Source organism: Heptranchias perlo, chromosome 7, assembly GCF_035084215.1.
Source record: "Heptranchias perlo isolate sHepPer1 chromosome 7, sHepPer1.hap1, whole genome shotgun sequence".
Classification (NCBI taxonomy): domain Eukaryota; kingdom Metazoa; phylum Chordata; class Chondrichthyes; order Hexanchiformes; family Hexanchidae; genus Heptranchias; species Heptranchias perlo.
In genome coordinates, this window is record NC_090331.1 from 56,013,866 (window position 1) to 56,039,689 (window position 25,824).

The 25,824-nt window shown below is 42.3% G+C and overlaps 1 protein-coding gene and 1 pseudogene across 1 annotated transcript in view; both read right to left on the reverse strand.

Moving 5' to 3' along the window:
- Nucleotides 1-25,824, reverse strand: part of pde11a (phosphodiesterase 11a) — a 271,348-nt gene that overhangs the window by 180,123 nt on the left and 65,401 nt on the right. The gene's annotated exons all lie outside the window — the stretch shown is intronic.
- On the reverse strand, nt 1,541-2,755 carry LOC137323320 (histone H2B 1/2-like; annotated as a pseudogene).

The following is a 25,824-nucleotide window of genomic DNA, read 5'->3' on the forward strand; positions in this document are numbered from 1 at the left end:
GCCTCAGCTGGAGTGTTGTGTTCAATTCTGGGCACCACACTTTAGGAAGGATGTCAAGGTTTTAGAGCAGGTGCAGAAGAGATTTACTAGAATGGTAACAGGGATGAGGGGCTACGAAGAGACTGGAGAAGCTAGGATTGTCTCCTTAGAACAGAGACGGTTAAGGGGAGATTTGATAGAGGTGTTCAAAATCATGAATGGTTTTGATAGAGTACATGAGGAAAAACTGTCTCCAGTGGCAAAAGGGTCAGTAATCAGAGGACACAGATTTAAGGTGATCGGCAAAAGAGCCAGAGGTGATATGAGGAAACATTTTTTTAACGCAGCGAGTTGTAATGATCTGGAATGCACTGCCTGAAAGGGTGGTAGAAACAGATTCAATAGTAACTTTAAAAAGGGAATTGGATAAATATTTGAAGGGGAAAGATTTACAGGGCTATGGGAAAAGAGCAAGTGAGTGGGACTAATTGAATCGTTCTTTCAAAGAGCCAGCACAGGCACAATGGGCCAAATGGCCTCCTCCTGTGGTGTACCATACTATGATACTATGATGTCAAGGGCAGTCACTCTTACCTCACCTCTGTAATTCAGCTCATGTCCATGTTTGGGCCATGGGTGTAACAAGGTCCAGAGGGACCCAAACTGAGCATCGGTGACAAACTTAATAGAATTGTTTGAGGAAGTAAGATTGTATTGATGTTGTGTATATAAATCTTCAAAAAAAAACTGGATGTTATTTGCATACATGATATCATTTTCCATTCATAAAATAGCACTTTCATAGACTAGAAATAACGATGTTCATTGAGTAACATTAGCTTGTTCAGGCAATCCTATAAACCTTACAGGAAATCTTTTGGTTGTTAACACTGCTCTCATTCCAAATTATAATATTCAGAATTACAAATGTAAACAAAATCATTTCACCAGTTCTTATATAATGGCAAATGTACATATTTTGAAATCTGTAAACAATTTAACATTGAGAATTTAATGTTGAGATCTTAGATTTCTGTCATTAAAAGGTAGAGGGAAATACAATTGCTTCTTTACTAGGATTAGTGTGATTTATATTAATATCTGCAATTAAGTTTTGATGTCAGTTATTTTCCTCCTTTTTAACTAAAGCTGCAGAATTCATTAGAATGGGAGCCAGTTGCAGAGGTGAAATTCTGACACTTAATAGCAGTGGCGTTGTTTTGTACCCACAGCTTTCAGCTTTCTTCTGTGAACATTGGGAAGGAACCTCATGATTATGAAACACTGGCTTTTGATTAATTCTAACAGATGTTACTTTGAATTTTTAATTTGCCTGCTTTGGGTCAGGAAAACAGCAGTGAGTTAAATATTTTTTTTAAGTATGTCACCAAATTGAGCCTGAAAGATTTTTTGAAGGCTACATAAATAACAAATTTTCCAATTGATAAACACACAGAGAAAGGAAAGAAATGACAATTGGCTGTGACGAATTCTTTGGAAGAAAGACCCCATGGAAAGCTTGTTGTGCTTTGGATTTGTTTTCTCAGTACATTGCACTGTTTTACTTGGAGCTGGTGTACTTGGTCACTGCCTTTGTCCCTTCTGACATGGCATGCTTGGCCAGCTCCCCAAGCAGCAGCAGGCGCATGGCGGTCTGGATCTCCCAGGAGCTTGTTGTAACGGGCCAGGCAAGAAGCCTCACCCATGATGCGTCCGAAAATATCTTCACAAAAGGAGTTCATGAACCTCATGTCCTTGGAGGAGATGCTGGCGTTGGGGTGAACCTGCTTCATCACTTTATAGATGTAGATGGAGTAACTCTCCTTCCTCAACCTTCTCAATTTCTTGCAGCCCTTTGCTGGTGCTTTATTCACGGTTTTCTTGGCGCCCTTCTTGGGTGCTGCTTTTTTCTCCTCAGGCATTTTCAAACTCAATTTCTGATTCAGGACTTCCACAGTGCTCTGATAGCACCTGACCCAGTTTGGTCTTGGAAGCTAAGTAGTGTTAGGCTTGGTTATACTTGGATGGGAGAGTGCCAAGGAATACCAGGTGCTGGCTTGTTGTGCTTTGGTGTCTGTTTCTTGGAAGCACAGCAGTTTTTCTTGTTGACTAGGTGTCAGAGTGAAGCTGACATGTTACACCTCGCACTGCAGGCTGCTCCACTAATAGCTTGTCACTTCATAATATTCAGAGACTCCTTTTCACAGCCGCTGGCAGATTTCCCCATAATTAACTGTCAGGCATGGAGGCCAATTACTTTAATTGCTAAACAAAATCATGGACTCAGTCAGGAGCTCAAGAGACTTTGCTATGGATAAAACAAATCATTTGATTCCTACAACAAATGGCCTTTTCCATTGAAGATTAACTATTAAACTATTACAGTATATGCTCCACAAATGTCATTTTAAAACTTTGAACAACCTGAATACTGTGATTTTTCTTCTAATTTATGTGTTTATATCTAAATTTTATGGCAATGTAGTGGTTACGTTACTGAACTAGTAATCCAGAAGCCTGGACTAATAATGCAGAGAATGCGAGTTCAAATCCTACCATGGAAGTTTGAGAATTTGAATGCAGTTTTAAACAAAATCTGTCCTAAAAACCCAACTGAATCACTGATGTCCTTTAGGGAAGGAACCCTGCTGTCCTTACCCAATCTGGCCTATATGTGATTCTAGTCCCACACCAACGTGGTTGACTCTTAACTGCCCTCTGAGATGGCCTAGCAAGCCAATTAGTTGTATCAAACCAGTACAAATAATAACAGCATTGTGGGAGCACTTTCATCTCCCTGACTGCACAGTTCAAGAAGGTAGTCCAGCACCACCTTCACAGGACAAGGGGTGAGCAATAAATGCTGGCCTTGCCAGCGATGCCCACATCCTGAGAATGAATATATTAAAAAAAAGCTTTAATTATGCATGTTTTAAATATATGTCAATAATTCACAAGTGTTCTGTTATATATACGGTACAGTAGCATAGTGGTTATGTTACTGGACTAGTAATCCAGTTAGGCCTGGGCTAATAATCCAGAGTTATGAGTTCAAATCCCGCCGCGACAGCTGGGGAATTTAAATTCAATTAATTAAATTCAATTAATTAAATAAAATCTGGAATTAAAATACCAGTATCAGTAATGGTGGCCATGAAACTACCAGATTGTCGTAAAAACCCATCCAGTTCACTAATGTCCATTAGGGAAGGAAACCTGCTGTCCTGACCCGGTCTGGCCTATATGTGACTCCAGACCCACAGCAATGTGGTTGATTCTTAATTGCCCTCTGAAATGGCCCAGCAAGCCACTCAGTTGTACAATCGCGCGACAAAAAGTCATAAGAATAAAACTGGATGGACCACTAGGCACCGGAAACAACAAAGGCAAACCAAGCCCAGTCGACCCGGCAAAGTCCTCCTCATTAACATCTGGGGACTTGTGCCAAAATTGGGAGAGCTGTCCCATAGACTAGTCAAGCAACAGTCTGACATAGCCATACTTACAGAATCATACCTTTCAGCCAACGTCCCAGACTCTTCCATCACCATCCCCGGGTATGTCCTGTCCCACCGGCAGGACAGACCCACCAGAGGTGGCGGTACAGTGATATACAGTCAGGAGAGAGTGGCCCTGGGAATCCTCAACATTGACTCTGGACCCCATGAAATCTCATGGCATCAGGTCAAACATGGGCAAGGAAACCTCCTGCTGATTACCACCGACCGTCCTCCCTCAGCTGATGAATCAGTCCTCCTCCATGTTGAACACCATTAGGAGGAAGCACTGAGGGTAGCAAGGGCACAGAATGAATTCTGGGTGGGGGACTTCAATGTCCATCACCAAGAGTGGCTCGGTAGCACCACTACTGACCGAGCTGGCCGAGTCCTGAAGGACATAGCTGCCAGACTGGGCCTGCGGCAGGTAGTGAGCGAACCAACACGAGGGAAGAACTTATTTGGCCTCGTCCTCGCCAATCTACCTGTCGCAAATGCATCTGTCCATGACTGTATTGATGGGAGTGACCACCGCACAGTCGTCGTGGAGACGAAGTCCCGTCTTCGCACTGAGGATACCATCCAATATGTTGTGTGGCACTACCACCGTGCTAAATGGGATAGATTCAGAACAGATCTAGCAGCTCAAAACTGGGCATCCATGAGGCACTGTGGGCCATCAGCAGCAGCAGAATTGTATTCCACCACAATCTGTAACCTCATGGCCCGGCATATTCCTCACTCTCCCATTATCAACAAGCCGGGGGATCAACCCTGGTTCAATGAGGAGTGTCGAAGAGCATGCCAGGAGCAGCACCAGGTGTACCTAAAAATGAGGTGCCAACCTGGTGAAGCTACGACTCAGGACTACATGCATGCTAAACAGTGGAAGCAACATGCGACAGACAGAGCTAAGCGATTCCACAACCAACGGATCAGATTAAAGCTCTGCAGTCCTGCCACATTCAGTCATGAATGATGGTGGACAATTAAACAACTAACGGGAGGAGGAGGCTCTGTAAATATCCCCATCCTCAATAATGGCAGAGTCCAGCACGTGAGTGCAAAAGACAAGGCTGAAGCATTTGCAAACATCTTCAGCCAGAAGTGCCGAGTGGATGATCCATCTCGGCCTCCTCCCGATATCCCCACCATCACAGAAGCCAGTCTTCAGCCAATTCGATTCACTCCACGTGATATCAAGAAACAACTAAATGCACTGGATACAGCAAAGGCTATGGGCCCCGACAACATCCCGGCTGTAGTGCTGAAGACTTGTGCTCCAGAACTAGCTGTGCCTCGAGCCAAGCTGTTCCAGTACAGCTACAACACTGGCATCTACCTGACAATGTGGAAAATTGCCCAGGTATGTCCTGTCCACAAAAAGCAGGACAAATCCAATCTGGCAAATTACCGCCCCATCAGTCTGCTCTCAATCATCAGCAAAGTGATGGACTGTCGTCGACAGTGCTATCAAGTGGCACTTACTCACCAATAACCTGCTCACCGATGCTCAGTTTGGGTTCCGCCAGGACCACTCGGCTCCAGACCTCATTACAGCCTTGGTCCAAACATGGACAAAAGAGCTGAATTCCAGAGATGAGGTGAGAGTGACTGCCGTTGACATCAAGGCAGCATTTGACCGAGTGTGGCACCAAGGAGCACCAGTAAAATTGAAGTCAATGGGAATCAGGGGCAAACTCTCCAGTGGCTGGAGTCTTACCTAGCACAAAGGAAGATGGTAGCGGTTGTTGGAGGCCAATCATCTCAGCCCCAGGACATCGCTGCAGGAGTTCCTTAGGGCAGTGTCCTAGGCCTAACCATCTTCAGCTGCTTCATCAATGACCTTCCTTCCATCATAGGGTCAGAAATGGGGATGTTCGCTGATGATTGCACAGTGTTCAGTTCCATTCTCAACCCCTCAAATAATGAAGCAGTTCGAGCCCGCATTCAGTAAGACCTGAACAACATCCAGGCTTGGGCTCATAAGTGGCAAGTAACATTCGCACCAGACAAGTGCCAGGCAATGACCATTTCCAACAAGAGAGTGTCTAACCACCTACCCTTGACATTCAACAGCATTACCATCGCCGAATCCCCCACCATCAACATCCTGGGGGTCACCATTGACCAGAAACTTAACTGGACCAGCCACATAAATACTGTGGCTACAACAGCAGGCCAGAGGCTGGATATTCTGCGGCGGGTGACTCACCTCCTGACTCCCCAAAGCCTTTCCACCATCCACAAGGCACAAGTCAGGAGTGTGATGGAATACTCTCCACTTGCCTGGATGAGTACAGCTCCAACAACACTCAAGAAGCTCGACACCATCCAGGACAAAGCAGCCCGCTTGATTGGCACCCCATCCACCGCCCTAAACATTCACTCCCTTCACCACCGGCGCACTTTGGCTGCAGTGTGTACCATCCACAGGATGCACTGCAGCAACTCGCCAAGGCTTCTTCGACAGCAACTCCCAAACCCACGACCTCTACCAACTAGAAGGACAAGAGCAGCAGGCACATGGGAACAACACCACCTGCACGTTCCCCTCCAAGTCACACACCATCCCGACTTGGAAATATATCGCCGTTCCTTCATCATCGCTGGGTCAAAATCCTGGAACTCCCTCCCTAACAGCACTGTGGGAGAACCTTCACCACACAGACTGCAGCAGTTCAAGAAGGCGGCTCACCACCACCTTCTCAAGGGCAATTAGGGATGGGCTATAAATGCCGGCCTCGCCAGCAACGCCCACATCCCATGAACGAATAATAAAAAAAAATATAAGTAATGTTATGACCACCAATGTAACACTAAATTGTTGTTCTAATATGCATGATGAATGCAAATTTAATTATAGCTTGTCAGATCAGTGTTATTATTGCTCTACTTTATTTGACAAGAAAACTGCTATCTAATAACTGACAAATAATGAATATGTAGCAGGGAGAAGTGTTTCAGTGGTGGAATAATTACTCCAGAATTCTTTGATGATGGACCAATGCCTATAGAATGTGGCATTTAGCAAAATGCTCAACAACATGTGAATTCTCTGCAGCTTGAGTCCTTTAAAAGTTCATGGCAAGTGAAAATATCAATTGCTCATAAAGTCTGTGGTTTGGAGTTAATAAGTTGGTTTAGCTATTAAGTTGGAGCTGTATTTAACCTGGCATGTCTCTTTAAGGCTACTTCTCAGGTACTGCCTGTGCAGAAGTGGTCTAATTGTAATGATGAGATCAATTCAAGGGTAATGATTGGCAGAAGTTTCTGTAGATTTGCTCCTGTCTGGAGGGAGGCTAGATAAGGAAAAAAAACAAATACTGGAAATGACAAGCGTTCTCTTTTTTAATACTTTTGATGCATGCGGGATTGAAGAGCTTTTATATATATATATACCAGCAGATCTCCCATGGTGTATCAAGCACTTGGTTGGTTTACAGGAGTACTTGAAGAGGAGTGGGGTCTGGGAGCACTTGGAGACTGGGGTATGGGGACATAAGAATATTGAGGGTAAACAGAGAGACAGACAGACAGACATTGGCCGGGAATTTCCTCGGAGCACCTCCTGTTCCGCTGCTGTTACTTTGCCGGAAGTCTGGCGAAAACCCTGTTTACACGTATAAACAGGGTTTCCGACACCGTTCTGGTGAAGTTACGGCGGTGGAGCAGGAGCAGCTCCGAGGAAATTCCTGGCCGTTGTTAAAGGTGGAAGAGAGAGAGCTTGTTGTTGGGGGAAGCAGCATTAGTTCAGAGAGAGTCTGGGTTTTGGGAGCATTTAGAGAGGCTGGGGGTCTGACAGTACTTGGAGGGTTGGGGGGTTCGCTGGGCTTTGGAGAATCCATGACACTTTAATGTTCCATTACTCTCTCAGCTTGTGCAATCTGTCTTCACTCCTGACACTTGCAGCTAAACCACTATCCCCAGCTAATGCTCAGCAGGAGCAAGATCATGATGGAAGGTTTTTGCCCATGACCCCTGCCTGTTACACTGCCCTTTGCCTAATGATTGTGACTTTATGACATTTTTGAACTGCCAGGCCTTGCCTCTGACTCCTGCTGCATCATCTTCGAAAACCTGTAAAGACTAGGGAGCAAGAGTCAGAAGCAGCGGTCCAGCATTTCAAAAGGAAACTATGGCCAAAGCCAGTTAAGATTAAGAAATGGGAGCTGGAGGCAGCTTAAGGGAGAGGGAACTAGCAGGTGGCAATGGCCTTGACACAGAGAGTAGGTTGGGAATCAAGGGGACAGGAAGGTTCGGAAACAGGTTCTGTCCACTTATCTATGAAAATTGTAAATCAGTGACTTTGATTAATGTTGTGTATTCTTTAGTTATGTACTCAGTTGTTGCCTCTTATGTTTTTTCAGGATACACAGTCAGGTAGTGGTGAACGGCTGTTTTTCGGACTAGAGGGAGATATACAGTGGTGTTCCCCAGGGGTCGGTACTAGGACCACTGCTTCTCTTGATATATATTAATGACTTGGACTTGGGTAAACGGGGCACAATTTCAAAATTTTCAGGTGACACAAAACTTGGAAGTGTAGTAAACAATGAGGAGGATAGTGATAGACTTCAAGAGGATATAGACAGGCTGGTGGAATGGGCGGACACGTGGCAGATGAAAGCTAATGCTGAGAAGTGTGAGGTGATATATTTTGGTAGGAAGAACGAGGAGAGGCAATATAAACGAAAGTGTTCAACTCTAAACGGGGTGCAGGAACCCTGGGGTTATGTGTACACAGGTCATCGAAGGTGACAGGGCAGGTTGAGAAAGCGGTTAAGAAAGCATATGGGATCCTGGGCTTTATAAATAGAGGCATAGAGTACAAAAGCAAGGAAGTTATGTTGAACCTTTATAAAACACTGGTTCGGCCACAATTGGAGTATTGTGTCTAATTCTGGGCACTGCACTTTAGGAAGGATGTGAAGGCCTTAGAGAGGGTGCAGAAAAGATTTCCTAGAATGGTTCCAGGGATGAGGGACTTTAGTTATATGGATAGACTTTAAAAGCTGAGATTGTTCTCCTTAGAGCAGAGAAGGTTGAGAGGAGATTTGGTAGAGGTGTTCAAAATCATGAAGGGTCTAGACAAAGTAAATAAAGAAAAACTGTTCCCACTGGTGGAAGGGTCGCAAACTAGAGGACACAGGTTTGAGGTGATTGGTAAAAGAACCAAAGGCGACATGAGGGAAAACTTTTTTACACAGCAAGTAGTTAGGATCTGGAATGCACTGCCTGAAAGGGTGGTGGAAGCAGGGTCATTTGTGGCTTTCAAAAAGGAATTAGATAGAAAAATTTGGAGGGCTACGGGGAAAGAGCAGGGGAGTGGGATTAGTTGGATTGCTATTGCAGAGAGCCGGTGCAGGCTCGATGGGCCGAATGGCCTCCTTCTGTGCTGTAACCATTCTCTGATTCTATGATTCTAGGTAGTAGGCAAATGTACTAGGAGTTGGCTTGCTTTCTAAGTTTTGTAATTCTGCCACAATTTCCGCGGTGCTACATACATTTGTATGCATTTAACACACCTTTTAAAATGACACCAAGTTAAGTAAATTGATCAGAATAGTTAGAATAGAATCATAGAATCATAGAAGTTTACAACATGGAAACAGGCCCTTCGGCCCAACATGTCCATGTTGCCCAGTTTATACCACTAAGCTAGTCCCAATTGCCTGCACTTGGCCCATATCCCTCTATACCCATCTTACCCATGTAACTGTCCAAATGCTTGTTAAAAGACAAAATTGTACCCGCCTCTACTACTGCCTCTGGCAGCTTGTTCCAGACACTCACCACCCTTTGAGTGAAAAAATTGCCCCTCTGGACCCTTTTGTATCTCTCCCCTCTCACCTTAAATTTAACCATTGAAATATTGAAAAATATCAGTACTAAATGAAAAATGATTGAACAAATGTGACAATATTATTTAATTCTTAATAGCTGTATATTGAGAAATAGTCTGTCGAGGTTCTCTGACAGTAATACTGTCTCATTGAGCCCAGGAATTTCCCAGCTTTGACTTCTGATCTGTGCTTAGTTAGCTGATCTCAGCTGGGCACTGGTGGGTGTTAGAATTGCTCTGATCACCTAGTGTCTTCTGAAAGAACTATAGATCTGTTACCATACTGTGTTGTGGAAAAACCCGTCAAAGTTTTTGTGGTTAGATAGCAATCATGAATATTTTAGACTGCCAAAGTACTTGTTTTGGTAACACTGATGCTTTTCTTTACAAAGACACAAGGGAACTCTGTTTTTTGTTTTGAAATTCTGAGAATAAATATATTTGAGTCAGAAGACACAGCTACAACCAAAATACTCTGTGCAGATCTTTATAAATATATTTTAAAATGTAATGGCTATCTAATAAAAGCTATATATAATGAGATTATAATTACATTAGACCCCCTCTTCCTACTCCCTCCAGATGGCTTTTATCTAACATGGAATTCGGCAATACAAACCAGGAAGGTCCTACAGTTAATCCCTGTTCTATGGTTAATTACCCAATCTCAGTGGCAGCAGAGGCACATAATTGTGTTCCCGAGTTGGGGGGTTTGGGGGGTGGGGGAGGGAGAGAGGAATCTGCACGACCCTCTGAGTGAAGAAATTCCTCCTCCTATCAGTCCTAAATGTCCAACCCCTTATCCTGAGACAATGCCCCTAGTTCTGGACTCTCCAGCCAGGGGAAACATCCTTTCAGCATCTACCCTGTCAAGCCCTCTTAGAATCGTATATGTTTCAATGAGATCACTTCTCATTCTTCTAAACTCCAGAGATAATAGGTGCATTCTCTTCAATCTTTCCTCAAAGGACAACCCTCTCATCCCACGAATCAGTCTGGTGAACCTTCGTTGCACAGCCTCTAAGGCAAGTAAAGCCCTCCTTCGGTAAGGAGACCAAAACTGCATACAGTACTCCAGGTGTGGTCTCACCAAAGCCCTGTACAATTGCAGCATGACTTCCTTACTCTTGTATTCCAATCCCCTTGCAATAAAGACCAACATACCATTTGCCTTTCTAATTGCTTGCTGTACCTCCATGTTAACTTTCTATGTTTTGTGTGCAAGGACACCCAAATCCCTCTGAACGCCAACATTTAATAGTTCTCACGAAGGGTCATCTACCTGAAACGTTAACTCTGATTCTTTCTCCATAGATGCTGCCTGACTTGTTATTTCCAGCATTTTCTGTTTTTATTTCAGATTTCCAGCATCCCCAGTATTGTGCATTTGATTTAATAGTTTCTCACTATTTAAAATATATTCATTTTTTCTATTTTTCCTACCAAAATGAATAACCTTACATTTCCCCACATTATACTCCATCTGCCACTTTCTTGCCCACTCACTTAACCTGTCGATATCACTTTGCAGATTCTTTGCGAACTCCTCACAACTTACTTTCCCACCTAGCTTTGCATCATCAGCAAACTTGGATACATTACACTCGGTCCCTTCATCTAAGTCATTAATATAGATTGTAAATAGCTGAGGCCCAAGCACCGATCCCTGCGGCACCCCACTAGTTACAGCCTGCCAACCTGAAAATGACCCGTTTATCCCTACTCTCTGTTTTCTGCCTGTTAACCAATCCTCAATCCATGCTAATATATTATCCCCAATCCCATTAGTCTTAATCTTGTGTAACAACCTCTTATGTGGCACCTTATCGAATGCCTTTTGAAAATCCAAATATGGTAATCCATTGGTTTCCCCCTTATCTACCCTGTTAGTTGCACCCTCAAAAAACTGGAATAGATTTATCAAACACGATTTCCCTTTCATAAAACCATGTTGACTCTGCCTAATCATATTATGAATTTCTAAGTGCCCTGTTACACGTCCTTAATAATAGATTCTAGCATTTTCCCTACTACTGATGTCAGGCTAACTGGCCTATAGTTCCCTGTTTTCTCCCTCCCTCCGTTCTTGAATAGCGGGATAACATTTGCTACTTTCCAATCCATGGGGACCGTTCTAGAATCTAGGGAATTCTGGAAGATCAAAACCAATGCATCCACTACCTCTGCAGCCACCTCTTTTAAAACCCTAGGATGTAGGCCATCAGGTCCAGGGGATTTGTCAGCTTTTAGTCCCATTATTTTTTCTAAAACTTTTTCTTTACTAATCTTAATTACTTTAAGTTCTTCACTCTCATTAGACCCTTGGTTCCCTACTATTTCCGGTATGTTTTTTGTGTCTTTTACTGTCAAGCCAGTTTTAAAATATTTGTTTAACATCTCTGCCATTTCCTTATTCCCCATTACAATTTCTCCTGTCTCAGCCTCTAAAGGACCCATGTTTACTTTTGCTATTCTCTTCCTTTTTATATACTTGTAGAAGCTCTTACAATCGGTTTTTATATTTCTTGCTAGTTTACTCTCATATTCTATTTTCTCCCTCTTTATCAATTTCTTGATCAGCCTTTGCTGATTTCTAAAACCCTCCCAATCTTCAGGTTTACTATTCTTTTTGGCAACATTATAAGCCGTTTCTTTTAATCTAATACTATCCTTAACTTCTTTAGTTAGCCACGGATGGATCACTTTTCCGGTGGAGTTTTTATTTCTCAATGGTATGTAGATTTGATGAGAATTATGAAATATTTCTTTAAATGTTCATCATTGCTTATCTACCATCATATCTTTTAATCTAATTTCCCAATCGACCTTAGCCAACTTGCCCCTCATATCTATGTAATTGGCTTTGTTCAAATTTAAGACCCTAGTTTCGGACTTAACTACATCGCTCTCAAACTCAATATGAAATTCTATCATATTATGATCACTCTTCCCCAGAGGATCCTTTATTATTAGTTAATCCTGTCTCATTATACAATACTAGATCTAAAATAGCCTGTTCCCTAGTTGGTTCCTCAACATACTGTTCTAGGAAACTGTGTTGGATGCTTTCCATGAACTCATCCTCCAAACTATTTTTGCCAATTTGATTTGCCCAGTCTTTATGAAGATTAAAGTCCCCCATGATTATTGCATTACCCTTGTTACATGCTCCTCTAATTTCCTGATTTATACTCTGTCCAGCACTATAACTACTGTTGGGGAGCCTGTAATCTACTCCCACCAATGTTTTCTGCCCCTTGTTATTTCTTAGCTCCACCCATATTGATTCGTCACCCTGATTTTCTGAGCTAAGATCCTTTCTCACTATTGGCTTTATCTCATCCTTTAATGTCAGGGCTACCCGTTCCCCCTCCTTTTCCATTTTGCCTATCTTTTCTAAAAATCAAGTACCTTGGAATATTTAGATCCCAACCTTGGTCACCCTGCAACCATGTCTCTGTAATGGGTACTAGATCAAACCCATTTATCTCTATTTGTGCCATTAATTCATCTATCTTGTTACGAATGCTTCATGCACTCAGATACAGTGCCTTTAATTTTAACTTTTTGCTATATTTTCCTGATGTGACCTTAATCACTAATGCCCTATTACCTTTGTTAAACTCTCTGTCCCTTCCTGACACACTCTGCTTGTTTTTACCCAAATTGCTACTCTGCTCTGCAGCCTCGACTTTTCTTTTTAGACTGATAAAATTACACTTACTTGAACTCTCCCCCCCCATCTTTTTAGTTTAAAGCCCTGTCTACGACCCCAGTGATTCGATTCGACAGGACTTGGTCACCCTGCAACCATGTCTCAGTAATGGCTACTAGATCAAAACCATTTATCTCTATTTGTGCCATTAATTCACCTATCTTGTTATGAATGCTTCATGCATTTAGATACAGCACCTTTAATTTTAACTTTTTACCAGGGCTACTATTAGCTTGTACTTCAACCAGACCTTTAGTATTATTTTATAATGGAACAGAAATATAAGATTTTTTTATTCATTCATGGGATGTGGGAGTCACTGGCAAGTCCAGCATTTATTGCCCATCCCTAATTGCCCTTGAGAAGCTGGTGGTGAGCCACCTTCTTGAACCGCTGCAGTCCGTGTGGTGAAGGTTCTCCCACAGTGCTGTTAGGTAGGGAGTTCCAGGATTTTGACCTGGCAACGATGAAGGAACGGCGATGTATTTCCAAGTCGGGATGGTGTGTGACTTGGAGGGGAACGTGAACATGGTGTTGTTCCCATGTGCCTGCTGCCCTTGTCCTTCTAGGTGGTAGAAGTTGCAGGTTTGGGAGATACTGTCGAAGAAGCCTTGGCGAGTTGCTGCAGTGCATCCTGTAGATGGTACACACTGCAGCCACGCTGCAACAGTGGTGAAGGGATTGAATGTTTAGGGTGGTGGATGGGGTGCCAATCAAGTGGGCTGCTTTGTCCTGGATGGTGTCAAGCTTCTTGAGTGTTGTTGGAGCTGCACTCATCCAGGCAAGTGGAGAGTATTCCATCACACTCCTGACTTGTGCCTTGTAGAAGGTGGAAAGGCTTTGGGGAGTCAGGAGGTGAGTCACTCGCCGCAGAATATCCAGCCTCTGACCTGCTCTTGTAGCCACAGTATTTATGTTTCTGGTCAATGGTGACCCTCAGGATGTTGATGATGGGGGATTAGGCAATGGTAATGCCGTTGAATGTCAAGGGGAGGTGGTTAGACTCTCTCTCATTGGAGATGGTCATTGGCTGGCACTTGTTTGGAGCGAATGTTACTTGCCACTTATCAGCCCAAGCCTGGATGTTGTCCAGGTCTTGCTGCATGCGGGCACGAACTGCTTCATTATCTGAGGGGTTGCGGGTTAAGAAAAGATTGATTGGAAAAAGGTATCTGTCACTGCCTTATGTCCTCAATGTAACCTGCTGTTCTTGGTGGTTTAATTATGTTTATCTGATGTACACCAGTTTCTCTGTGCTATTTTGATATCTTTGCATTGTTTATCTCTGTTTACATTACCTTATTCACTGTTCTGCCATGCTTTTCCAGCATGTCAAAGGCAAGCCGCCCTCCTCTAAAAGGGATGTGATTAAATATTAGTAGTTTGTCCTTGCCTTTATTCACTGGAGTGGTCAGGCACAGAATTGCTACTTACTGAAGTCATTCATGCTGTATCATTTTTGCCTTATTTTTCATGCCCTGCCATGATTACCCAGCATGACATCAAGGGCAGATATGCATTTGTTGCAGACAGACCAGGAATCTGCCCTTTTTAATCAAGCCAACTATTACTTAATTCACAACTCAGATGATAACTATAACAAGTGCCCATGGCCACCAAAATCTGGAATAAACAGCAAATCTGGTTTCTAAATAATTAGCAGTAGGCTATAGTGGGAAGTCAAGTGCTATAATCTTCTCTAACAGCTAGCTGGCAATGAGAGGATTTGCTTTTTGATAGCTGTATTATGCTCGGTTGGCAGAAGAAGACGGTCCTGTGAAGGATAATGGTGATGACATTAAATTGCAAGGAGAAATACTTGAATATTTCCTCTAATACTTTCAGAATTATTACCCAGGTTTCTGTAATCACAGGCACATGGCTGCAGTTTGATTCATCGTCATTAACGTCCATTATACCATCATCACAGCTCGTCCAGAGCAGTGAAATAGAAATAGGGGCCACATTATTCTACTTCTTCACAGATTAGCTTTATTATAACTTCTGCTAATATTTGACTTTTAGTCCTTCATATTTCCACTGATGCTTGTACTTCAACTGCATATTTGTGCAAATTTGCAGCAGAGGTAGGGCCTATTAGAGACCAAAAAGGTAACCTATGTGTGGAGGTAGAAGATGTTGGTACGGTTTTTAATGAATACTTTGTGTCTGTCTTCACAAAAGAGAGGGACGTGCAGACATTGTAGTTAAGGAGGAGGAGTGTGAAATATTAGATGGGATAAACTTAGTGAGAGAGGAAGTATTAAGGGGATTAGTATCTTTGAAAGTAGATAAATCACCAGGACTGGATGAAATGTATCCCAGGCTGTTAAAAGAAGCAAGGGAGGAAATAGCGGAGGCTCTGACCATCATTTTCCAATCCTCACTGGATACAGGCATGGTGCCGGAGGATTGGAGGACTGCTAACGTTGTACCATCGTTTAAAAAGGGAGTGAGGGATAGATCAAGTAATTACAGGCCAGTCAGCCGAACCTCGGTGGTGGGCAAATTATTGGAATCAATTCTGAGAGACATGATAAACTGTCACTTAGAAAGGCACGGAGTAATCAAGGACAGTCAGCATGGATTTGTTAAGGGAAGATCATGTCTGACCAACTTGATTGAATTTTTTGAGGAGGTAACAAGGAGGGTCGATGAGGGCAGAGCGTTTGATGTAGTCCACATGGATTTTAGCAAGGCTTTTGACAAGGTCCCACGTGGGAGACTTGTCAAATAAGTACAAGCCCATGGGATCCAAGGGAGAGTGGCAAGTTGGATCCAAAATTGGCTCAGTGGTAGGAAGCAAGGGGTAATGGTCGACGGGTGTTTTTGTGACTGGAAGGCTGTTTCCAGCGGGGTTCCGCAAGGTCCCTTGCTTTTTGTGATATATATTAATGATTTGGACTTAAATGTAGGGGGCATGATTAAGAAATTTGCAGATGATACAAAAATTGGCTGTGTGGTTGATAGTGAGGAGGAAAGCTGTAGACTGCAGGAAGATATCAATGGACTGGTCAGGTGGGCAAAAAAGTGGCAAATGGAATTCAATCCAGAGAAGTGTGAGGTAATGCATTTGGGGAAGGCAAACAAGGCAAGGGAGTACACAATAAATGGGAGGATACTGAGAGGTGCAGAGGAAGTCGGGGACCTTGGAGTGCATGTCCACAGATCCCTGAAGATAGCAGGACAAGTAGATAAGGTGGTTAAGAAGGCATATGGAATACTTTCCTTTATTAGCCGAGGCATAGAATGTAAGAGCAGGGAGGTTATGCTGGAATTGTATCAAACACTGGTTAGGCCACAGCTTGAGTACTGTGTACAGTTCTGGTCACCATATTACAGGAAGGACGTAATTGCACTAGAGAGGGTACAGAGGAGATTTACGAGGATGTTGCCAGGACTGGAGACTTTTAGCTATGAGGAAAGATTGGATAGGCTGGGGTTGTTCTCTTTGGAACAGAGGAAGCTGAGGGGTGATTTAATTGAGGTGTACAAAATGGGAAAGACCCATTTCCCTTCGCAGAGAGGTCAATAACCAGAGGGCATAGATTTAAAGTGATTGGTAGAAGGATTAGAGGGGAGCTAAGGAAAAGTTTTTTCACCCAGAGGGTGGTGGGGGTCTGGAACTCACTGCCTGAAAGGGTGGCAGAGGCAGAAACCCTCAACTCATTTAAAAAGTACCTGGATGTGCACCTGAAGTGCTGTAACCTACAAGGCTACAACCAAATACTGGAAAGTGGGATTAGGCTGGGTGGCTCATTTTCGGCCAGCGCGGACACGATGGGCCGAATGGCCTCTTTCTGTGCCATAAATTTTCTATGATTCTATTAAGTGTGCAACTGGTTATTACATACAGCACAATGTTCTTCGCTTTGATTGGATTTCAGAATAAAACCTCACCTCCTGACCTTGAAGTTGACTGAGACTGCAAGGAAGAAATGAAAACTTTGCCCAACTGCCCTGTTGTCCCAATAGAAAATCTGGCCAATACACGACAGTTCAATTTTTTTAAATTTGTAAGATACGGGCAATACTGACAAGACTACATTTATTGCCCATCCCTAGCATTTGTTGAGAAGGTATCACACATTTTTCTTTGAATGAAGGATATTACTAACCATAAAAAGAATTGAATATGTTCCTAATACAACAATGTATCAAATGTTTGAAAATATAAAGTCAAGTAATTGAAATAGAAACATCAGTGACAGCACAACAGTAAGGACAGAGCGGGTCAGAATAGGACAGCATAAATCTATATGAACAGCGGTATCTACAAGCATGGGTTTAAGAAGTAAAACACTTTGTACCTGTAGTACAAATATTGTCCTTTTGTTAATGAGCATAAGCTATCACTTAGCCGATTTTATTGTTGATAAAGTATCTCTGTTTAGACCTCAAGATAGATGCAGATGTGGAAGGTGAGTTAGCCCAACCTAGCTCATCCATCCAGAAAGACATTGCAGTCGCTCCATCAGAGCATCCAAATGTTTTTGAAACAATTTCATGGTTTTTGCTTTCACTACCCTACAAAGAAGTCCACTTCATGCTTTGATCGCTGTATGTAGAACTTCCTGGGCCTGTATTTTGACCTGGAGCCAGGAAGAGAGCAAGTGGATTGATTTTCGTGTGGGAAATCTAAAGTGAAGTGAATGAACATAAGAACATAAGAAATAGGAGCAGGAGTAGGCCAATCGGCCCCTCGAGCCTGCTCCGCCATTCAATAAGATCATGGCCGATCTGATCCTAACCTCAAATTTAAATTCATGTCCAATTTCCTGCTCGCTCCCCGTAACCCCTAATTCCCTTTATTTCTAGGAAACTGTCTATTTCTGTTTTAAATTTATTTAATGATGTAGCTTCCACAGCTTCCTGGGGCAGCAAATTCCACAGACCTACTACCCTCTGAGTGAAGAAGTTTCTCCTCATCTCAGTTTTGAAAGAGCAGCCCCTTATTCTAAGATTATGCCCCCTAGTTCTAGTTTCACCCATCCTTGGGAACATCCTTACCGCATCCACCCGATCAAGCCCCTTCACAATCTTATATGTTTCAATAAGATCGCCTCTCATCCTTCTGAACTCTAATGAGTAGGGTCCCAATCTACTCAACCACTCCTCATATGTCCACCCCCTCATCCCCGGGATTAGCCGAGTGAACTTTCTTTGTACTGCCTCAAGAGCAAGTATGTCTTTTCTTAAGTATGGACACCAAAACTGTATGCAGTATTCCAGGTGCGGTCTCACCAATACCTTATATAACTGCAGCAATACCTCCCTGTTTTTATATTCTATCCCCCTAGCAATAAAAGCCAACATTCCGTTGGCCTTCTTGATCACCTGCTGCACTTGCATACTAACTTTTTGATTTTCTTGCACTAGGACCCCCAGACCCCTTTGTACTGCAGTACTTTCCAGTTTCTCGCCATTAAGATAATAACTTGCTCTCTGATTTTTCCTGCCAAAGTGCATAACCTCACATTTTCCAATATTGTATTGCATCTGCCAAATCTCCGCCCACTCACCCAGCCTGTCTATATCCCCTTGTAAGTTTTTTATGTCCTCCTCACTCTCCACTTTCCCTCCCATCTTTGTATCATCTGCAAACTTTGATATGTTACACTCGGTCCCCTCCTCCAAATCGTTAATATAGATTGTAAAGAGATGGGGACCCAGCACCGACCCCTGCGGAACACCACTGGCTACTGGTTGCCAGTCCGAGAATGAACCATTTATCCCAACTCTCTGCTTCCTGTTAGATAACCAATCCTCCACCCATGCCAGAATATTACCCCCAATCCAGTGATTCTTTATCTTGAGCAATAATCTTTTATGTGGCACCTTGTCGAATGCCTTCTGGAAGTCTAAATACACTACGTCCACTGGTTCCCCTTTATCCACCCTCTACGTTATGTCCTCAAAGAACTACGGAATCTGCGTCGGAATCTGTGATCACAACTCAACAGACAGGCTGGCTGCCTGTCCGTAGGGAAAGCAGCTGAGAAGCAGATGCCAGGCAAGCCTGAGAGCGATGGAAGAGGGTGGGAGGGCCTCGGCCATCGTGGGGGTGGTTTCAGGGGGAGTATTGGTTTAAATCCTAACCAGCAATTTCTGAGATGGGGTGAATGAGAGTTTGTGATCCTATGCCAGAATGTCTACTCAGTGGTGGGGAGGAGAAGGTTTGTTGTCCTATCCTGGAATCCCTGCTATGTGTTTGTGGTCCTATGCTGTGGGGATGCATTTGGGCTCATGGTCATTTTTTGGGGGTTGTTCTAGGATATATACTCATTGGCTTGGTTCCCAATTTTTGCTCATTGGGTGGGGTTTGATTTAGTCTTTTTTTGCTCAGTTGAATGGGGACCACGTTTATTATTCTACCGGGGGATGTAGAAAGTGATGCAATGATGATGCTGCGAGGGAGAGATTTCTTTTCATTGGTTGCAGTTTTTGCTGATTGATCTCTCATGACATTGCACATGGGGAGTAAAAACTAATGAAATTTTTCAGATCAACCAAGGGAGATAATTGAACCAAGACAGGGAGGGGAGGGGTGAGAGAAAGGGAGAGGTTGAGAACAGTGAAGGCAGACTGAGTGAGGAGGAGAGGAAGGGTGGGGAAGGGAGAGTCTGTGATGCAGAGGAATGGGGAGGGGTGGGGAGGGGAGGGGAGGGAGGGCATGGAAGAGCTGGCTCCAGATTCAGGCCAGGAATAAGGAACATATACCAAGGTGAGCAGGAGAGAAGTGATTTAATGATCAGTGCAATATAACTAACATTCATATTTTAAACTTCCTAACAGCACCGGCACTAGCATAAATATTAAAATATGAAAAGCATAATGGATGTCCCTGGCAGTTATTTTCTGCTGCATATGGGAAATGTGGTGGATTTAATCAAAGGGCCTGTCAACCACTGCTGAGGGAAGACTCAGCTGATGAAGAAGAAGGACCTTTAGGAACACTGTGGGAAGTAGATTTATTACAGCAGGTATGACAGAGAAGGAGAAAATTAGAGAAAGGGATGAAATATTTACTGGAAGTGGGGTGGGAAGAAACACAATCCAAATAGTTGTGGGAGTCCGAGCTTGTCATAAATATCTATGGAAAGCCTATTGCCAAAGATGGACAGAGAGAAAACCAGAAAAAGAAGGGAAGAGATGGACCACATAAAGGTAAAGAATGGATGAGAATTGGAAACACATTTGGAGTGCTGTAATTTATATTAGCAAAATTGCCAAGTTCTTATAAAATGTTATGATTCTCTCACGTAACTTGACTGCAGAATATTCCAATATTTCAGATTTTGTCATCATTCTTAAAAATATAGGCTTGTGAATATATTCAAGATTGATTCAGGGATGTTAACAATTGATTATTTTCTGAATGGTTAATTTAATTGAGTGATGGCTGGAAGAATGAATAGATACCCAACACAAAGAACTATCAGCCATAGGTTTGCTTGAGAGAATTGAGACCAACTGCAATACTTGAGCTGTTATTGATATGTGTCAATCACAGGTTTAAAGAGCCAAATCAACTTCAGCTTCATCTCGCCTCCGTTTCAATGGCAAGATTCTGAAGCCGTGGGAAACCCGTGCAGATGAAGTAAAATTCATTTCAGTTTCAGAATCAACAAAAAATTACCTACCTCTAGTATTTCAATTAGGTAAATTACCCTTTTAACGATCCACCTGCCGGCATTAATTGGGAACGCGGCTTCCGGGTGTCGGCTGTGTGCGTGCATTCAAACATGCCCACGTGGGCCCATTGGAGCCGGTTGCAGTTGCGCTTCAAAAAGCTGTTTTTCTATCTTCCCACCCGCCCTCAACCCACCCATTCTTTGGGGTTAAAATTTAATATCAATTCTAGATTTACTTTTCATTTTTTTGAACCTGCTCCATTGTCCTGCTGTTACAGTTTAGTTTGAAGTAGTGTTCCAGATTTACCTCATCTATACCATTTATCATTTTGCATAATCTCCCTTGTAATACACCTTCTATTAAGGCTGAAGAGCCCAATTATTCCCAGTCTTTTCTCACAATGCAGTTCTCTGATGTAGGGATCAGTCTTATGGCTCTTCTCTGTATCATCTCCAAGATGTGAATATTTTCCTTATGTCTCAGTGGCCAGAACGGGACACAGTGCTCAAAGTATAATCTAACCAGAGCATTATGCAATTTAACCATGACTTCCTCTGACTGTTTTAACTATATAATTAAGTGTTCCATTTGCTTTGTTGGTTGCTGCTCTGCAGTGATTAGACATTTTTGGGGGGGGATTTTCCAAACCATTCAATCATTGACTCTGAAGACCCATCTAGTACAGGCGCAATCTGTTCAGGGGAGCAATTCTTCTCAACACAGTGTATAATTAGGTAATTGAAAGCCACTCATGACCACACAGGGCACTGATGACAAACATGCAAGAAATCAAGTGTTTTGTTTATATGTGTTAAGTGCCAATAATAAACTAATATAGTGGAATCATTTTATTGATTATTGTTTGAAGTAATCATGCGAATATAGTAGTTAAATCAAACTTAACAAAAACAAATTTTTATTAACTCTCCAGATTTTCCATCAGTTGTACTGATCAACACAAATTAGTTTTACCCAATTTTGTACCAGATTCCTCATTGTCATTGAACAGATGGGCAGAACTCTTCAAGAGTTTTAAACCAAATTAACTGGCTGCTTAGCCTCTCCTGCCAAGTATGGCTCAAAATTTTAGTGTCTACTTTTTCTTTCTTTCATTTTTCAGACAAAAAACAGTACTCTAATCAGAGTGTTGTTCAACACTTGCACTTAAAATCAAGTGTTGTTCTTTCTTTTGTTCTTTCATTCTTTCTCTCGTTCTCTCTTTCTTTCTCTCTCTCCCTCCTTCTCTCTGTATCTCTCTCTCTTTCTTTGTTTCCCATTCATGGAGTACTTATGTCATTTTTTTCTCCCCGCGTGCAATCCTTTATACTTTTCTATGTTACATTTCTACCATTGCCCCACCAATTTATTTTAGTTAACTCATTTTGTAGCTGTCGGACTGTCTCCTCGGATTCAACTGTGTCTCCCTCGCCAAAGATGGTATTGTCTGCGAATGTGACTAAATTGCATTGGGTTTCTGAATCTAAGACACTAATGTAAATTAGAAACAGTGCAGGACCCAACATTGGTCCCTGGTGCATTCCACTCAGCACTCCCCAGCCTACTCCACCATCCCTCATCAGACACGTCTTCTCTGTTTCCTGCTCTTCAGCCAATTTTATATCTATTCTCAGGTTTAACTTTGAATCCCTTAAGTAGTAGCCTTTCAAATGGATCTTTATTAATAGTTTTTTTGGAAGTCTAGGTACATCACGTTGTAGGACTTTGAGATGTCACTTTTTAAAAAAAAGTGGGGAGGTTAGTCAGACAGGATTTTCCCCTTCTCTATATGTTTTGGCTGCTATTTACTTGGTCATTTGCAAGTTAAATACAGATGAAGGTGGCCATTCAACCCACCTTTGCTCTTCCACCCACACTAAAAACTTTCAGTCTCCCATTATGTCATGTAACTCATCTTGAAAGAATCTAAGCTTTTCGCCACTACAAACCTACAAGAGAAGACCATTCCAAGTGCTAATCATTCTTTGTGTGAATATGTTCTTCCTGACATCAGTCCTAAGTTGGTCTTTCACAACATTTAGCCTATGCTCCTTAGCCCATGTCTTGGTTTACGTTGAAGTATTGCTCTGTATTTATCATATTTGTGCTATTTAATATCTTGCATACATCTATAAAGCCCCCTCTCCACAACAACAATTTGCATCTATATAGCATCTTTAATATAGAAAATCGTGCCAAGGGGCTTCACAGAGTCATAATTTTAAAAATGGATGCTGAGCTAAAGAAGGAGATGGTAGGAGGGATGAATCAAAAGCTTGGTCAAAAAGGTAGGTTTTAAGGAGAGTCTTAAGAGAGGAGAAAAGTGGAGACACTGAAGGGCTTAGGGAGAAAATTTCAGAACGTGCGGCTTAGCTGGCTGAAGGTACAGTCGCCAAAGGTGGGACAAAAAGAGGGGCAATGCACAAGAGGCCAGAGTCAGAGGAATGGAGAGTTCAGGGGAAGGGTTTTAGGGCTGGAGATGGTTATAGGGATAAGGAGGACTGAGGCCATGGAGGGATTTAAAGGATGAGCTCAGTTGGCTCCTTAGAAAAATGAAGAGCTCCAGTCTTTCCTCATTACTTGATCCTTTGATGCTAGGGATCAGCGCTGTGGCTCTTTTCTACATCATCTCCATGGCCTCAATGTTTCCTTTTATGTCTCAGTGACCAAAATTGAATACAATATTCAAGATGTGGTCTGACCAGACTATTGTACAGTTTTAGTATGACATCCTCCTTAGTAATAAAATTTGCCATGTTCAGCATTTGCTCACTGCTGCTGTACAATGATTTGACAAGTTAAGTTCTGAGTTTACGATCTCCCCAGATCCCTTTCAACTGTACGCTTTGCTATTTCTGATAGTATATGTACAGTGTCCATTTTCCTTTCCATGTACAGTACCTTGCACGTATCGATATTAAATGTCATCTGCCACTATTGTGCCCCTTTACAGATTTTAGCCTTTTATTTTTGTAGGCTGCTTCCTCTGATTGAACTGTCTCCCCGCCACCCCCTATCCCCCCACCCCCGCTCCATTTATCAATTCAACCAATCTGCATTGCATTTCAGAATCCAAATCGTTAATGCAACAACAACTGAACAACTTGAAACAATGTAAATTAGGACGAGTGTGACCCCAGCAATGGAGTACTCCACTTGGTACTTCCTCTCACTCCAACATCCATATCCAAGATTTATCTTGAATTCCCATAGGTAATCCTCAAGTTTGCTTTAATAATTAATTCCATTATTTTAGTCCGTAATGTAAAACTGGTGGGTTTTCTAGTTGCTGGATCTGCTCTATCACCTTTTCCAAAAATGGAGAGCACATTAGCCTGCTTCCAATCTAGCAGATCCTCCTCAATGTTCACCAACTCCCTCATAATATCTTCAGAAATCTCAGCCCATGTTTCTCTTAGTAGTCTAGCGTTCCCCCCTGGAGTTTTATTTGCTTCAAGCTTTTTTACTCATTCTAGAACAGGGGTGTCAAACTCATTTTATATGGTGGATCTGATCTGATATCCTGGCACTTGGGAGCAGGCCACATTCAGCAAAAGTTATTAAAGAAATAGTTAAAGATAAACAACAGTGCCACTTACATACATTTAGATTTTATTTTTTAGAAACATTTCCTTAACACCTGTAGTTTTTAAATGGCTTTCTGCAACTTAAATTTCTTATTCTGATGATTATTCCGAATTGAGGCCAACATCGTAGTAGATTCAATTCATACCCATGGTTGTTAAAAACAGGTTAAGTTACTGATACTTCCAAAAGTGTAAATTTGCTTACTGTTCTGGTACTTCTTTGGTAGACAGTTAGTTGCTTTGTTTTATTCACACATGCACAGCTTTGGATGTAATATTCAGGTTGCTCTGCTGCCAGGAAAATCCATCAAGTATTATGCTTAAGTTAGAAAAAAGTTTTGTCTACTTATTGAATACTTAAGTGTTGATGTAAGTTGTAATTGAACTTTTATGACATGAACTTCAGTGTAACAGGAGCAGTGTTTGCCTTGCTGGGACCCTGTGCAAAGGTTCTGTTTGGGGTCCCTACATTTTACTAGCACGGAATAGGAACATCAGTCCAATCTGTTGCGATAGACGTTTGACCAGTTTCTGAGATCTCTGTGGGCTGATAATGAGCAGCCTGAGATATTAATGTATGTAATTGTTAGTGTTTCACAAGCTGGGCCACACTTTCCCATGTGTTTAGGTCGAACCCTGTGGTTGGTCTGAAAGGGCCGATGATCTGGGTTTTGCTGCAGCTCCAATTCTCACAACGTGGCTGCCCTGGGCCCAGCTGCAGCCCATTTCTATGCACCCAAAGTGAGCCGAGGAAATCTATGGTTCTTTCCAAAGCGGCAGCCTTACTGACCGTCTGCATTCCAGCTTGAGGTTCTGCCCTGGGGCCAGCATGAGCGGCTCTGTGTCACCCTAACTTGTTGCATGTTTCTCCCCCGCCACTTCACAATTAGTTGATATGATTGTCAATCGCAAAGGTCCGGTCACTAGGTCAGGTTGTGGCCTCAGTGCTCCAGGCCTTAATCAGAATGAAGCTTTCAGCCCCACTTGAGGCCCCCCACTGTGGGCCGTATGAAACTGTTTAGCAAGATGGATACGGTCCGCAGGCCATTTGTTTGACACCTCTGTTCCAGAACCTCTAGCTTGTTTACATTGAAGTAATTAATTTTACTTTGATTTTCACTGATTATGCAGGGCATGTTGCTCATGTTTTCCCTAATGAATAGTTAGTCAAAATAATAATTTAGTATATTAAATATTGGCTTTCCTTAGTATTTTATGATCGACATATTTTAAAGAGACAGGGACTCAAAACCAGAAGTAGTATAAATAAACACGTATGTTTGTTATATTTTGAGTACAACATATGTGCTAAAATCTGTAAATTAATACTGTCTAATTCCTTTACTTAATTGCATAGACTAAAATGCTATTAATGAAATATAACACATACTGTACATAAAGTTCATAAGTAAACAACTATTTCTCAATAAAGTTGCAATATGATAATGTAGCCATTTGTCCTCATACATGAAGTATACTGATAGGTAAGGTTCACACAAAAATTGGCTAGAATACAATTCCACCATAAATTGAAACAGTATATATTATAAACATTTACACTTAGCATGG